The sequence below is a fragment of the Pelophylax lessonae genome (genome assembly GCF_965119305.1).
Source record: "Pelophylax lessonae genome assembly, chromosome: 4".
Taxonomy (NCBI): Eukaryota; Metazoa; Chordata; class Amphibia; order Anura; family Ranidae; genus Pelophylax; species Pelophylax lessonae.
The window spans coordinates 125,790,754-125,805,889 of record NC_138771.1 but is presented as its reverse complement, the minus strand read 5'-3'; the positions used below and the strand labels follow the sequence as shown (position 1 = coordinate 125,805,889).

Below are 15,136 nucleotides of genomic sequence, written 5' to 3'. Positions count from 1 at the left end.
ACAGAGCGGGCGGATCTCCTAAGTGACAAACAGTAACAGATTGCAGGGTTCAGCATAGCTGAACCTGCGATCTGTGCCTGCGTCACTCAGTCACCTCCCCCCACACACGTCAGTAAGCACCAGCCATACATTAATCCCCTTCCCTGCCAGTGTCATTTTGACAGTAACAGTGCATATGTATAGCACTCATTACGGTAGTAATGTCACTGGTACCCCCAAAAGTGTCAAAAATGTCAGTCAAGGGTTCGATCTGTCTGCCGCAATGTCGCTGTCCCGCAAAAAAAAAAAAAAAAGAAATTGCAGATCGCCGCCATTACTCGTTAAAAGAAAAACACCAAAAATTACAGAAATCTTTCCCTTGGTTAGTAAGCGCAATAACTTTTGCGCAAACCAATCAAAATACGCTTATTGCGATTTTTTTTACCAAACATAGGTAGCAGAAAACAAATTGGCCAAAAATTGTAAAAAATTTTGATTTTTACATTTTTTGGGGGGAATTTCATATAAAAAATGTGAAAAATATTGTTATTTTTTTCAAAATTTACGCTTTTTGTTTATAGCGCAAAAAGTAAAAATCGTACAGGTGATCAAATACCACCAAAAGAAAGCTCTGTTTGTGGGAAAAAAAGGACATAAATTTTGTTTGGGTACAGCGTCGCACGACCGCGCAATTGTCAGTTAAAGTTGCACAGTGCCAAATCGCAAAAAGTGGCCTGGACGTAAGACAGCAAAATCCTCCGGTGGTAAAGTGGTTAAAGCGGAGTTCCACCCTGGGAATACTTTTTTAATAAAAATACCCCGGGACAGTCAGGGCTAGTACAATCCACAATGGCTAGCCTCTGATCTGTCCCGGGTTGCACTTACCTTTTAGGAGAAATACTTACCTTGAAAAAGTATTGTCCAGCGCTGCCATCTCAGGTGTGGGCAGCTTGAAGCCAGCGCGATCCTCTTCTGCGTCCTCTTCCGTCTTCTTCGGTCCCACGATGCACTGCACCGGCCCCGCCGTCACTTCCGGTGCGTGCACGTCATCCCTCCACAGCTTCTGGGCATGCCCAGAAGCTGTTTAGAAGGGAATGACGCGCGCGCACCGGAACTGACGTCGGGGCCGGTGCAGGCGCATTGATTCCTGGGAGCGATGACGTTCAGCTCCCATGAATCATTGCAAAGCCAGGAAGTGACGAATCACCGTAGCCGCCGAGGGGAGGAAGAAGGAAGTAAGGTAAGTATATTTTCTTCTATACGAGGTAAGTAAAAAAAAAATTGCGATTATCCATTTGTTTTTCAGGTGACCGGGAGCGAGAAGATGGAGGTAAGTATCATTTTAGGGTGGAACTCCACTTTAAGGTTAAGAAAAAAAAGGGAGGGGGGAAAGATGCACTGGGCTGCATCAGAAACATGTCAAAAACACACTGAAACGCATCAAAAATGTGCATGCAGAAAAGCATCTGGAAGGCATCCATACTGCGTTTCTATGGTGTGAACTGGCCCTAAGACTTTCCATACAACAATCAAACAATGTAGGTGGTTATCAATCCAGTGACAAGAATAATTTCCTTTTTTTAAAAAAAAAAAAACACTGTATGCAAAGATCTTGTAACAAGCTGAACATTGTATAAAAGTTATTAGGATTTATAGAATCCGTGCCATTTTACCTACTCAGAAGCCAAGGTCTGAGGGTCACACATACATACAGATAAGATCAGCAATGTCCAATCTGACTGCAGCCAAAAACCTTGTGCTGTCACCATAGCAAGCAAGAAGGTCCACCCTGTCACGTTTCTAGTGCAGGTTAGAAAATGAAAGGGAGAATGTGAGGATTCTTCACTAAGCCTCTTGCACACATGAAGCTAATTATTGAAAAGAAATTAGGCATAGAAGACCTTACCGGGGCAAAACAAGCCAGTCACAACAAGCCCTCATGAGCCCAAGTGCGAGGCATTGTCCTTTGTGATCAGTCATTTAATAATACTTCAAATGACAACATGTACACACTGCAGGCTGACACACGGGAATTACTAAAACTGGAGAGTGCAAAATCTGGTGCAGCTCTGCATAGAAACCAATCAGCTTCCAGGTTTTTGTCAAAGCTTAATTGAACAAGCTGACGTTAGAAGCTGATTGGCCACCATGCCTAGCTGCCCCAGATTTTCCACTCTCCAGTATTAGTAAATCAACCCCACAGTCAGTATAGGTTGTGGTATCTAGTATGTGCCGAATAAAACCAGGTAAAGTACTATTGGCAACTACCACCATCCACGGCTACAAACCGTCATGTAGATTTTTCCTTGGACCAAGATGGTACACAACACAGAAACATCTCAAACTAAGAATGCTCATAGAGAAAATATATGAATGTGCAATAGAGACAATGGGGGTCATTTATCAAAACTGGAGCAGACAAAATCTGGAGATGATGTGCCTGACAACCAATCAGCTTTTCTCCTAAACTTGTTCAGTGAAGCCTTGAAAATTAAAGAGAAAAGCTGATTGGTTGACATGCACAGCTGCTGCAGTTGTGATGAAATTCCTCCTGATGTATTTTGTACAATAGATTTTGTTATATTTGATTTGTCCAATGAAACCACAAAGCAAACACACCAGGATAAAGGATCCTTAGATACAATAAAATGACAGGTATTTTCAGCTACACTCAATCACATGTCTAAAATAAAGATTTACTACAGGAAGAAAATCCGCTTCCATGCTACCCCTCCGGTTATTGTGGAGGGTCCCCATAGGAGAGGTGAGGTGTCCCCCCCGGTGATGGTGGAGGGTCCCCATAGAGAGGTGAGGTGTCCCCCCCGGTGATGGTGGAGGGTCCCCATAGAGAGGTGAGGTGTCCCCCCCGGTGATGGTGGAAGGTCCCCATAGGAGAGGTGTGGTGTCCCCCCCAGTGATGGTGGAGGGTCCCCATCGGAGATGTGTGGTGTCCCCCCCGGGGATGGTGGAGGGTTCCCATCGGAGATGTCTGGTGTCCCCCCCGGGGATGGTGGAGGGTCCCCATCGGAGATGTGTGGTGTTCCCCCAAGTGATGGTGGAGGGTCTCCATAGGAGAGGTGTGGTGTCCCCCCCAGTGATGGTGGAGGGTCTCCATCGGAGATGTGTGGCGTCCCCCCCAGTGATGGTGGAGGGTCCCCATCGGAGATGTCTGGTGTCCCCCCCGGGGATGGTGGAGGGTCCCCATCGGAGATGTGTGGTGTCCCCCCCGGGGATGGTGGAGGGTCCCCATCGGAGATGTGTGGTGTCCCCCCGGTGATGGTGGAGGGTTCCCATAGGAGATGTGTGGTGTCCCCCCCCCCCCCGGTGATGGTGGAGGGTCCACATAGGAGGTGTCTTGTGTCCCCCCGGTGATGGTGGAAGGTCCCTATTGGAGAGGTCTGGTGTCCCCCCCCCCTGTGATGGTGGAAGGTCCCCATCGGAGATGTGTGGTGTCCCCCCCCCCCCCCCCCCCGTGATGGTGGAAGGTCCCCATCGGAGATGTGTGGTGTCCCCCCCCCCCCCGTGATGGTGGAAGGTCCCCATGGGAGAGGTCTGGTGTCCCCCCCGGTGATAGTGGAGGGTCCACATCGGAGATGTTTGATGACCCCCCCGGTGATGGTGGAGGGTCCCCATCGGAGATGTCTGGTGTCCCCCCGGTGATGGTGGAGGGTTCCCACCAGAGATGTCTGGTGTCCCCCCCCGGTGATGGTGGAGGGTTCCCACCGGAGATGTCTGGTGTCCCCCCCCGGTGATGGTTCCCACCGGAGAGGTCTGGTGTCCCCCCGGTGATGGTGAAGGGTCCCCATCCGAGATGTGTCGTGTCCCCCCCCGGTGATGGTGGAAGGTCCCCATCGGAGATGTGTGGTGTCCCCCCCGGTGATGGTGGAAGGTCCCCATCGGAGATGTGTGGTGTCCCCCCCGGTGATGGTGGAAGGTCCCCATCGGAGACGTGTGGTGTCCCCCCCGGTGATGGTGGAGGGTCCCCATCGGAGATGTGTGGTGTCCCCCCTGGTGTTAGGCCCCTTATAGGAGGGTGGTGACAATGATGTCCGATAAGGAGAGATGTTGCAGCTATAACATGGGCAGTGTGATGACAGATGACAGACAATGGCAGGCACACAATGCCCTCATCATTACCTGCAGCAGTCCGGGGTGTCCCATTGAAGGAGGGCTGTGCTGACACCGGGGGGTCCTGCAGCACACAGCCAGGAGATGGAGGGGGCCAGGAGACTACAATGGCAGGCAGAGCGCTCAGGGTGTCCGGTCCTCCTAGGACTATTCCAGTACACTGAAGGCTGTAAATGGGAGGAATGGTCAGACGTACAATGGAGAGGGGGCTGATAGAACTATAATGGCCGCACTCTCCGGGGAGCCTGCCGCTGGAAGACACCGCAGCCCCGCTCACACACAGGCCTGCCGTTCCGTTCAGTTGTCTCCGCAGACGCGGCCCTGACAGAGGAAACGGTGCTAGAACCCAGCGCTGCTCTGCGCATGCGCCAACCGAGCATGGGTGCAGGGCGTGACCCGCTCCGCCTCCTCCCCGCCATGGTGTGGTTGGCAAGGAAGAGGCTTGAACTCGGTTGTCTGACGCTTATTACGTCATGACGTTACCAGCGGCAATGCTGAATATTTGAAAGGGCTTACGTATGCATGTTCTGTGTACCGAGGACTAAAAATGCCCAAAAAAGGCAGAAGAGAAATGGTTGTAATAAAATGAGAAATAAACAAGGTTGAAGCACTATTAAAAAAGAAGTATGGCCAAAACTGGTTTAACAATACCTCTCTTCTCATAGCTCCTTACTGTTCCTGATTTGGAACAATGTCCCTCTGTCCCTCTTTCCTCCTCATTTGTCCCTTATTTTAGTCTGATCTCGATAGTTCTATACAAAATGTACTATTTATCTTTCACATATTTGCCAACTGTCTCATTTTTGCCAGGACAATCCAGGCAAATAGGAGCCTGTCCCCGGTAATTTACTCTGCCGGGACTTGTACCGGCAAAACAATGTTGCCAACCACGCGGTAATTGTCCTGCCCGTAAATGTCCGTTACGGCCCGTAAAAAAAAAAGATTGCGGACCGACATCGTAACAGCGCATGCGCTGTTCGGGCGCCTGCCGGGCTCGGGAAAGCGCCATTTTTAAATCAAAGACACTCGTTCTCGGCAGCGCCCCGCCGGCGCCGCCACAGCAGAGCAGTGAAGGACCCCTCGGAGAGTGAAGACATGACATTCACAGACATGAAGGTAGGTAGGATGTGAGAAAGGGAAGGTATGTGGTGATGCTGCCTAAAGGTAAAATATCACATATGCAAAGCAACAATCTTATGTGCAAAAATATCTGGTAACATGACGTGAATAAAGTGTCAAATGTGCACATATTACATTGTTTGTATGGTCACACCTGAGCACATTTGACACTTTAGAATTGCAGGGAATTGTGATGAGAATTTTAACCTTTAGGCAAAAGTAGTGCAGCTGAATGGGGGAATTATTCCAACTCTGCTACTTTGGCCTTAAAGCGGAGTTCCGGGCAAAAAAAAAACTTTACCTAAAAATACCCCCTGGGACAGTCAGGGCTAGTGCATTTCAGCAATGATGGCCTCTGAACTGTCCCCGGGTTCACTTACCTTTTAGAAGAAATACTTACCTTGAAAATGTCTTGTCCAGCGCTGCCATCTCAGGTGTGGGCAGCTGAAGCCAGAGCTTCCTCTTCGGTGTCCTCTTTGGTGACGTCGGAGTCCCAGAATGCCCTGCTCGCCACTTCTGGTGCAGGCGCGTCATCCCTGCACAGCTTCTGGGCATGCCCAGAAGCTGTTCAGCAGGGAATGACGCGCCTGAACCGGAAGTGACGAGCAGGGCCGGTGCAGGCGCATTGATTCCTGGGATCCATGACGCTCATCTCCCAGGAGTCAATGCAAGGAGGAAGTGACGGCGCGGGCCGTGGCCGCAGAGGGAGGAAGAGGAAGGAAGGTAAGTATATTTTCATTAAAAAATACAAAATAGTGTAGCGCTAATCAATGTACATAAGTGAATATCAATATTCCATGTGATGAGTCCCAAGAAACAATAATGTAAATAAAGTCCCGAACAGTAGAAGTGAGATGTGGATTTCCAAAATGCAATAATATCCAAAAGTGACATGAAATATCCTTCTTGTGACACCCAGGGAAGTGCAGGTAAAGGGCACCACTGTGCAAAGTAATGGGAGGCAGCTTACCAAAGCGAGATGGCCACTCAAGTGAATGAGATAGCCTCAACAAGCATATGATAACAACAGATGGACTTCACTATCTCCAAGGGGAATCGGTACCAAGGAAGATCCAAATCCTCATAATAGGTCAAAGCGAGATGGCCACTCAAGTGAATGAGATAGCCTCAACAAGCATATGATAACAACAGATGGACTTCAGTATCTCCAAGGGGAATCGGCAGCAAGGAAGATCCAAATCCTCATAATAGGTCCGCAATGGTCAAGCAAATATGAACATATAGGGAATATATAATAGAAGACCATAGCATAATCCCGTAATGCATAAAAAAAGGTTTATTTAAAAATACTACTCACAAACAAGACAATACAATCAGTCACATCGATAAATGAAACTGACGGTCCAGTCGCGGCGTTCCCAAGCAGCGTATGGAAAGTAAGGCCGGCACAGATGGGGGCGTGTGGGCGTTGCGGCTGGTGCCACCGACGCGTTTCGTCATCAAAAGACGTCTGGGCGACGTCTTTTGATGACGAAATGCACAGTGGTGCCCTTTACCTGCACTTCCCTGGGTGTCACAAGAAGGATATTTCATGTCACTTTTGGATATTATTGCATTTTGGAAATCCACATCTCACTTCTACTGTTTGGGACTTTATTTACATTATTGTTTCTTGGGACCCATCACATGGAATATTGATTTCATTCTTTAGAATTTATCACATTTTTTGATGTTTTGGTACTATTCACTTATGTACATTGATTAGCGCTACGCTATTTTGTATTTTTTATGTATTGGATCACTGTCTGTTGATCTAGTGTCAGCAGCTTTTCCCTCTCTTTATCACTTTTTTTAATTTTTTAGCGCAGAAATCCTCTTTACCATATTTTTATTAAAAACAAGGTAAGTGAAACAAAAAAAAAATTTTAATTATCCAATTCTTTTTCAGGTTTGTGTAAGCTAACGGACGGTGAAAAGTTTTTTTTTTAGGGTGGAACGCCGCTTTAATTTTGAAATTCCCTTTTTAATTTCCTGTAATTCTCTCTTTATTGAGTAGACCCTATAATCTGATGATAAGTAGGCAGAGATTATGTGGAGTGGGAGGAACTTCAGGGAAGTGGGTGTGGTACATTTTCAAGTAAGTAATTGATAGCTATGCTGCAAAGTGTCCCTGGAAATTTTCTTCAAATGTTGGCAACTATGCTTTCAGAAAGTGTTTCCCAGTGTAAAACTTTTCATCCACTTTTCCAAATTGCTGTATTTGTAAATTTCAAAAGCCAATATAAAGGAAACGAAGTAAAAAAAAACGCATTTGTGGGTTTAATTATTCATTTTTTTTTTGCATAATTCTCCCTTTAAGGAGGCGTGGCAGGGGGTGGGCATTGCTGCCAACTGTCCCTGATTTGGAGGGACTGTCCCTAATTTTGAACAAAGTCCCTCTGTCCCTCTTTCCTCCTCATTTGTCCCTCATTTTGGACTGATCTATATAGTTGTATATGAAAGGCACCTTTTTTAAATAGCTGCATTTCTACATTTCATAAGTCAGTATAAACAAATAGTAGTGGTAAAAAAAATAAAAATAAAAAAGCACTTGCGGGTTTTACCAATTATTATAATGATAATATGTATAATGCTCCTTTAAGGGGGCGTGACAGGAGGTGTGTCCTATGCCTACATACATTTGCTAATCGGTGTCCCGTGTTCCCATCTGAAAAAGTTGGGAGGTATGGGTGTGCACGATACCTACATACTTTTGCTCAGGACTTTTATACTTGCCAACAGTCCCGATCTGGCCGGAAAATTTGCGAAATTCAGACGCATGTCCCAGTCTGAGGCTGTCCCAGGCAGAATCCTGGAAAATAGGTTTTGTCCTGGGCAGGAACGGACTAGGCAAGGGTGTCTGATCCTCCATAACAAAAGTCGCACCACTCCATCCTCATCCAGTGTCATCCTGGGCCGCCACATAGTAATCTTGGTCGGCGGGTAGTGGTAGGACTGGGTGATGAAGAGAGAGGGAGAGGGAGGGATGTAACAGTCAGCTACATGCTGAGGAGGTAGCAGGAGGCAGGCTGCAGCTTATCTCAGCCAATGGGTGGGCTGGCACTATTATAGGTCGTGTGCATGGGGCACCTGTGGAGCCGCGTTACTGATTCAGGTGAGGAAGAAAAGTGTTAAAGTGGTTGTAAACCCCCCTCTGTAAGTTGTACCTACAGGTAAGCAGATAATAAGGCTTACCTATAGGTACTGTAAATATCTCCTAAACTTGCATCGTTTAGGAGACATTTACTTTATAATGTGCCGATGACGTCATTGGCGCATGCGCTCCGAAGAAATGGTTGCCCGTGCCGTTTCTTCAGAGCCCTGTGCTATAACCGGTAGCATGACGTCACGCGGTTCCCGGCCAGTAGCATAGCCGGAGTCCGCAGACCTGGAAGGAAGACGGCTGAAGATGAATGCGGCCTCCAGCGGGGACGACAAGGGCTTTGTTTGGAGGTAAGTGTCACATAATGTGCTAGCATGCGATGCATACTAGCACAGTATGCTTTTACTTTTCAAGGGAAAAAAAACACACTGGGTTTACTTCCTCTTTAAGAAGTGTATCAAATGTCTAAACAGTACTGGAATCTGCGTCTGTGAAGAACAAAGTGTAGCCAAATCTATACGTAGTAAGCATCAGCTGGCGTCTTGCTCTTCCTCTCCCCATCCTTCTTCCTTTCTCCCTCCATCTTTCTTTCTTTCTCCCTCCTTCTCTGTCCCTCCATCTTTCTTTCTTTCTTTCTTTCTTTCTTTCTTTCTTTCTTTCTTTCTTTCTTTCTCTCTTTCTTTCTTTCTTTCTTTCTTTCTTTCTTTCTTTCTTTCTTTCTTTCTCCCTCCTTCTCTGTCCCTCCATCTTTCTTTCTCTTTTTCTTTCTCTCTCCCTCCATCCCACTTTCTCCCGTTCTCCCATTTCTTTCTTTCTCCCACCCACCATCCCATTTCCCTTCTTTCTTTCTTTCTTTCTTTCTTTCTTTCTTTCTTTCTTTCTTTCTTTCTTTCTTTCTTTCTTTCTTTCTTTCTTTCTTTCTTTCTTTCTTTCTTTCTTTCTTTCTTTTTGTAGCCAAATCTAATCACGCGGCTCCCGGCCAGTAGCATAGCCGGAGTCCGCAGACCTGGAAGCAAGACGGCTGAAGATGGATGCGGCCTCCAGCGGGGACGACGAGGGCTTTGTTTGGAGGTAAGTGTCACATAATGTGCTAGCATGCGATGCATACTAGCACAGTATGCTTTTACTTTTCAGGGGAAAAAACAACACAAAAAAAAAAACACACTGGGTTTACTTCCTCTTTAACCGGTTGCCGACTGCGCACAGTATATTTACTGCGGCAGTCAGCCCCGGCCAGGCAGAATGACGTAGATCTACGTCGCTCGCCTGTCACTGGGATTGGAGCCAATAGCGGGCGAGCGCGCGCCCGCTGAGACGCGCGCCCGCTGAGGCTCGTTCAGGGAGGAGTGCGGGCGTGTGACCGGCGGACCCGATGTCCGTCGGTCACTCGCCGATCGTTGGTACAGCGGGAGAAAGGCAGAGCGGCTTATGTAAACAAGCCGCCCACTATGTAGAACCGTTGATCTTTGTTTTTACACCAATAGCCATGTCCCACTACAGTTAGAATCACGCCCCTAGGACACCCTTAACCCCTCCCTGTCCAATACAGTTAACCCCTTCCCTGCCAGTGTCATTTTTGCAGTAACAGTGCATATACTGTATATATAGCACTGATTACTGCAGTAATGTCACTGGTACCCCCAAAAGTGTCAAAAATGTCAGTCAAGGGTCCGATCTGTCCGCCGCAATGTCACAGTACCGCAAAAAAAATCGCAGATCGCCGCCATTACTCGTTAAAAAAAAACACCAAAAATGACAAAAATCTTTCCCTTTGTTAGTAAACGCGATAACTTTTGCGCAAACCAATCAAAATATGCTTTTTGCGATTTTTTTTACCAAACATATGTAGCATAAAACAATTTGGCCGAAAATGTTAAAAAATTTTGATTTTTACATTTTTTTGGGGGGGGAATTTCATATAAAAAAAAGTGAAAAATATTGTTATTTTTGCAAAAATTACGCTCGTTTTTTGTTTATAGCACATGATCAAAAAATCACACAGGTGATCAAATACCACCAAAAGAAAGCTCTGTTTGTGGGAAAAAAGGACGTGAAATTCGTTTAGGTACAGCGTCGCACGACCGTGCAATTGTCCGTTAAAGTCACGCAGTAAAAAATCGCATAAAACCCCCTGGTCAGGAAGGGGGTAAAATCTTCCGGGGCTTAAGTGGTTAAGGAGTGTATCAAATGTCTGAACAGTACTGGAATCTGCGTCTATGAAGAAAAAAGTGTAGCCAAATCTATACTATCTATGTAGTAAGCAGCAGCTGGCGTCTTTTTCTTTCTCCCTCCATCTTTCTTTCTTTCTTTCTTTCTTTCTTTCTTTCTTTCTTTCTTTCTTTCTTTCTTTCTTTCTTTCTTTCTTTCTTTCTTTCTTTCTTTCTTTCTTTCTTTCTCCCTCCATACCTCTTTCTTTATTTCCTTCTCTCTTTCTTTTCATTTTCCCTCCCTCCATCCCTCTTTCTTTCTTTCTTTCTTACAAAAATTACGGATTTTACAAACTGTTCGTAAATGTACTGAAAATTGGCAACCCTGGTATGTAATTCAAAATATAGTTTATATAGTGCAGGGATATGTAATGTGCTATATAGTGTATATAGTGCAGGAGTATGTAATGTACAATTTAGTGTATATTGTGCAGGGTAGACATGTGCAGTTTGTTTCAGTCCGATTCAAAATTCGGACACATTTTTCGATATTTGGAAATTCGGATGTATCACAATAGGAGCGAATTTAAATTAATCTGAAATTAATTATTATTATTTTTTAAATTCTTTATTTAAAGGTATGCAAAGTATACAGAAACAGTAGTAAAACATGGCATCAAGGTCCAAGTAATTGTTATCTGTGGTACAAATAGGAGATAAACTAATGTAGGTTGATAGTTTTTAACCAAAACACACCACCCGTCCATTCATAAACAAAACATATTCTACAAGATAGCGCCATGTGGTAAACAATGCCAGAAGGAACAACCAACTTATGAACCTGTTGGCAGGGCCATGACCTCCACCGGCATCTATCTCCTGGCCGGTATAAGGAGGCAATGAGTCCCCCACTCATATGGGTAATGGTGGCTACGCATATGACATTCCCACCAGCTGATGTGCACATACCAATAGGCATTTTCAATTGTTTGTAGACAGAAAAGAGAACACTATCAGTGTCGTGGAAAAGAAGAGAAGAGAGTAAGAGGAGAGACAGATGGGGAGGGGGGAGGGGGGAATGTGAGGAGAATGGAAAAGGGGAAGAGGGAAAACTCATCACCTCGCCGTCTCTGCGGGGCTCAAATATTCACCCTCCAGATCTTCAATCAAAAGAGCTTAAGTCAATAGCTTTTTGTATTCCTCCGAATAAACAAATTTGTGCCAACAGAACCATTTTTTGAGGAATTTATCCCATAGACCTTTTTCCGTGGCCACAAGTTCTTCCATCTCATTGATTTTGGCTACTTTTTTCAGCAGAGGTAGAATAGAGCCTGTAAGATTGTCTCTGGAACTCGTGATGGTGCAGAAGGAAGCGCAGGGTCCAGCCTAAGCCTGTGGTCTGAGTACTTTTGGGTTATACCTAGGACTGCAGTCCAGAAGGTAAGAAGAAGACGGCAGGACCAGAAAGTGTGAAGAAGGGAGCAAGGCTCCTCTCCACATTTCTAGAAAAGATCCGAGCATCGAGGGAGCATTCTGTGAATCTTAGTCGGGGCATGGTACCATCAGGTCAAAACTTTAAACCCAGTTTCCTGATGTTTAGCACAAATAGAAAATTTGTAAGAAAACAGGAGAATCCTCTCTACCTGTTTGTTTGTTAAGGTTAGTCCTAGGACTCGTTTCCAATTAGGGGATATCAGCAAGTGATAGGTCTGAGAGACAGCATGGCGTAGAGGAGATCTGTCAGAGAAGTCTGGTTCATAAGGTAGTTGGAACTTCCCACCATTACATGGCGCCAAGCTGGCTATTTAAACTGACTCTCTGCATGGATTCATTGCTGTTTGGTCTGCAGCTTCCTGTGTACTGTTCCTGACTCCGTGTGACCTCTGATCTTGATCTGCTTGTTGTCTCTAACCTGTGCTTGTCTGCTTCCTACCCTGACCCTGGCTTGTCTTCTGGATTTCGCTCCTGCCTGCTGATCCTGCCTTGCTGCTCTCCTGGTACCAACCCGGCTTGTGACCCGATTACTCTGCTGCCTATCGCCTATGTCCTTGCTGCCCGACCATTACCTACCTGGCTTGTTTGACCCTGCACCCTGCTCATCCGGCCTGCTACAACTCCAGCCCAGCAAGCTTGCTCCCAGCAGCCTCATACCAGCCCGCTCACTGCGGCCACGCAACTACTGGACTGATTACAGGCACTCCTACGTCACCGTGCTCCTGTGGCCGCTGTCTCACTATCAGAGGCCCACGAGCCGGAGTTGTATGAGAGGCCCTCCTCTACACGTCAGGCTCACCTACCAGGTACGTGACAAGATCGTTCCGAGCATAAGAGCTCAAATGTGGTCTAACGTCGCATGAATGCCAATGTTGGAGGTAGAGAGCCAATGATTGGGCTAGTTGAATTTTGTGCCAAAAGGAAAGTCCCGCAAAAGTGGGGTTATCCATGATGTGCTGTCTGGACAACCATTGTCCATTCATGATAAAATGTCTGACCTGAAATAACCCAACAGATTTCAAGTCCCGAAATTGGAAATCCTTCAATCCAGGACCAAAAGTCGGTTGCCAATCACTGGGGTGAGCGGCGAAGGGCAGGGAGCCACAGAAAAGTCCCGGCAAGCTTTCGAGCAAACCAGCCAGGTCAACGTGGGGGGAGCAAGGACACGGGTGGGCAATCCGGTCTGGCACCATGGCAGTGACTCTAATGGCAGACCCGAAAGGGATCTCGCAATCTGTACCCACTGTTTAAGGGAGCCATGACAGCACCAGTCCAACACTCTCCTCATGTGGCAAGCCACATGGTACAGAGAGTCATCCGGTAAGGCCATTCCCCCCATCAGTTTTGGCAACCTCAGAATTGATTGTGCCAGTCGATGTGGGCTCTGGGCCAAAAGAAAAGCTACGAAGGTCCAATTGATTGTCTGCAGGAATGAGCTAGGGACATGTATGGGGAGGGCCTGCAAACAGTAGAGCAGACGAGATATGACATTCATCTTGATTATGTTGCAACGACCAAACCAAGAGAACATTCCTCACTGTTGGGGGGGGGGATTGAGCAGGGAAAAGTTTTCTACCCTATTGGGTAACCATATCCCTAACTATTTTATATGGGAGTTGGCCCACCGAAAGGGAAAGTCAGCTCTAAGGAGAGAGATCATGGAGGTTGGCATAGACACATTTAGAGCTTCTGATTTCTTATAATTTATCCTGAAAAACTACAGATCCTTGTAGATCTTTAGTTCTGTGAGCAAGTTCGGGAGAGATATGAATGGCTTAGTAAGGAAGAATAAAAGGTCGTCCGCATAAGCCGCAATCTTGGGGGAGAGCCCCACATCCAAATGGAGACCAGCGACATCCACGTTGCCCCTGACCGACTACAGAAAGGGCTCAAGGGAGAGAATGAAAATCAGGGAGGAGAGGGGGCATCACTGTCTTGTACCATTAGTTATTCCGAAGGGCGAAGAAAGCAAACCATTCACCTTTACCTGAGCTGATGGGCGGGAATAAATAGCTTGAATCCAGTGCATGATTCTTTGACCCAGTCTGATGTGCCTAAGAGTATCCTTCAGGAATACCCAGTTCACCCTGAAAGCTCACGCTTTCCCAGCGTCGGTCGACAGGAGCAACATGGGAGTCTTGTGAGTCTGTGATCATGTTGATGGCCTTGATTGTGTTGTCGCGGGCCACCCTTGTTGGGACAAACCCAAAGTGGTCAGAATGGACCAGTTGGGGAATCAGGTCAATAAAACGCATCACTAGGAATTTGGTAAACAATTTGAGGTTGGTGTTTAAGAGTGAGATCGGGCGGTAGTTTTGACAATGTAATGGACCTTTAACCTCCTTTGCGTGATAAGCCTTATTTCTGTATGTAGGCCTGAATGACTGTCAGCCTATCAGGGTCTGCGACATCAGCCTCTGGGAAGATTATACATTTCTGTATAGTAGTTTTGGAATACCTCCGCTATCTCCTCTGTCACATGAACCTTAGTCTGAGTATCGTTAAGAAGCTCAGGGATGAATTTACGGGCTTGTTGAGCCCTAAGAGCTCATGTCAGGAGTTTTCCACATTTGTTACTGTGCTCATAGACTATACGCTTACATTTAGCCAAGGTTGCTTTAGCTCTGACCAACGCCAACGAGCGCAGTTATTCCATCAGAGCTGTAAGCTCCAGTAAGGTTGAAATGACCCGATCTCCATGAGATCAACAGTCTGTCTGGCTCTCTCCTTTTTAAGGCCCAACCCGATCTTGATTAGAACACCCCTGATGTATTCCTAATGGGCTTCCCATACCATCATAGGCGAACTTTTAGGGCCAACGTTAGAGGTGAAGAATTGTCGGAGTTCCCTGGATACCTCAATCGACTGGTCCTGGATCAGTGAGTCGTTCAGTTTCCACGTCCACTGTTTCAGGGCTGATGACAGCAGATCTACGTCCACCAAGACCAGCGCATAATCCGAGAAAGTGATTGAGCCACTTGAGGTTGACCGGACTCTGGCCAACAAAGATTGGGGAAGCAGTATAAGATCAATTCTAGTGTAAAAGTCATGAGGGTGAGAGTAAAATGTATAGTCTCGCTGATTTGGGCGAAGTACCCGCCAAACATTCACTAGATGGAAAGCATGAAAGCTCTTCTTAAGGCGCTTTAAGGCTGCATAGGAGATG

The 15,136-nt window shown here is 46.5% G+C and overlaps 1 protein-coding gene across 1 annotated transcript in view; it reads right to left on the bottom strand.

Annotated features, from left to right (window-relative positions):
- CSK (C-terminal Src kinase) overlaps positions 1-4,245 on the bottom strand; it is a 236,984-nt gene extending 232,739 nt beyond the window's left edge. Inside the window, exon 1 of the mRNA XM_082254174.1 lies at positions 4,117-4,245. The gene's annotated coding sequence lies outside the window, so the exon portion shown is untranslated. The remainder of the gene's footprint in view (positions 1-4,116) is intronic.
- Positions 4,246-15,136: the final 10,891 nt, after the last annotated feature.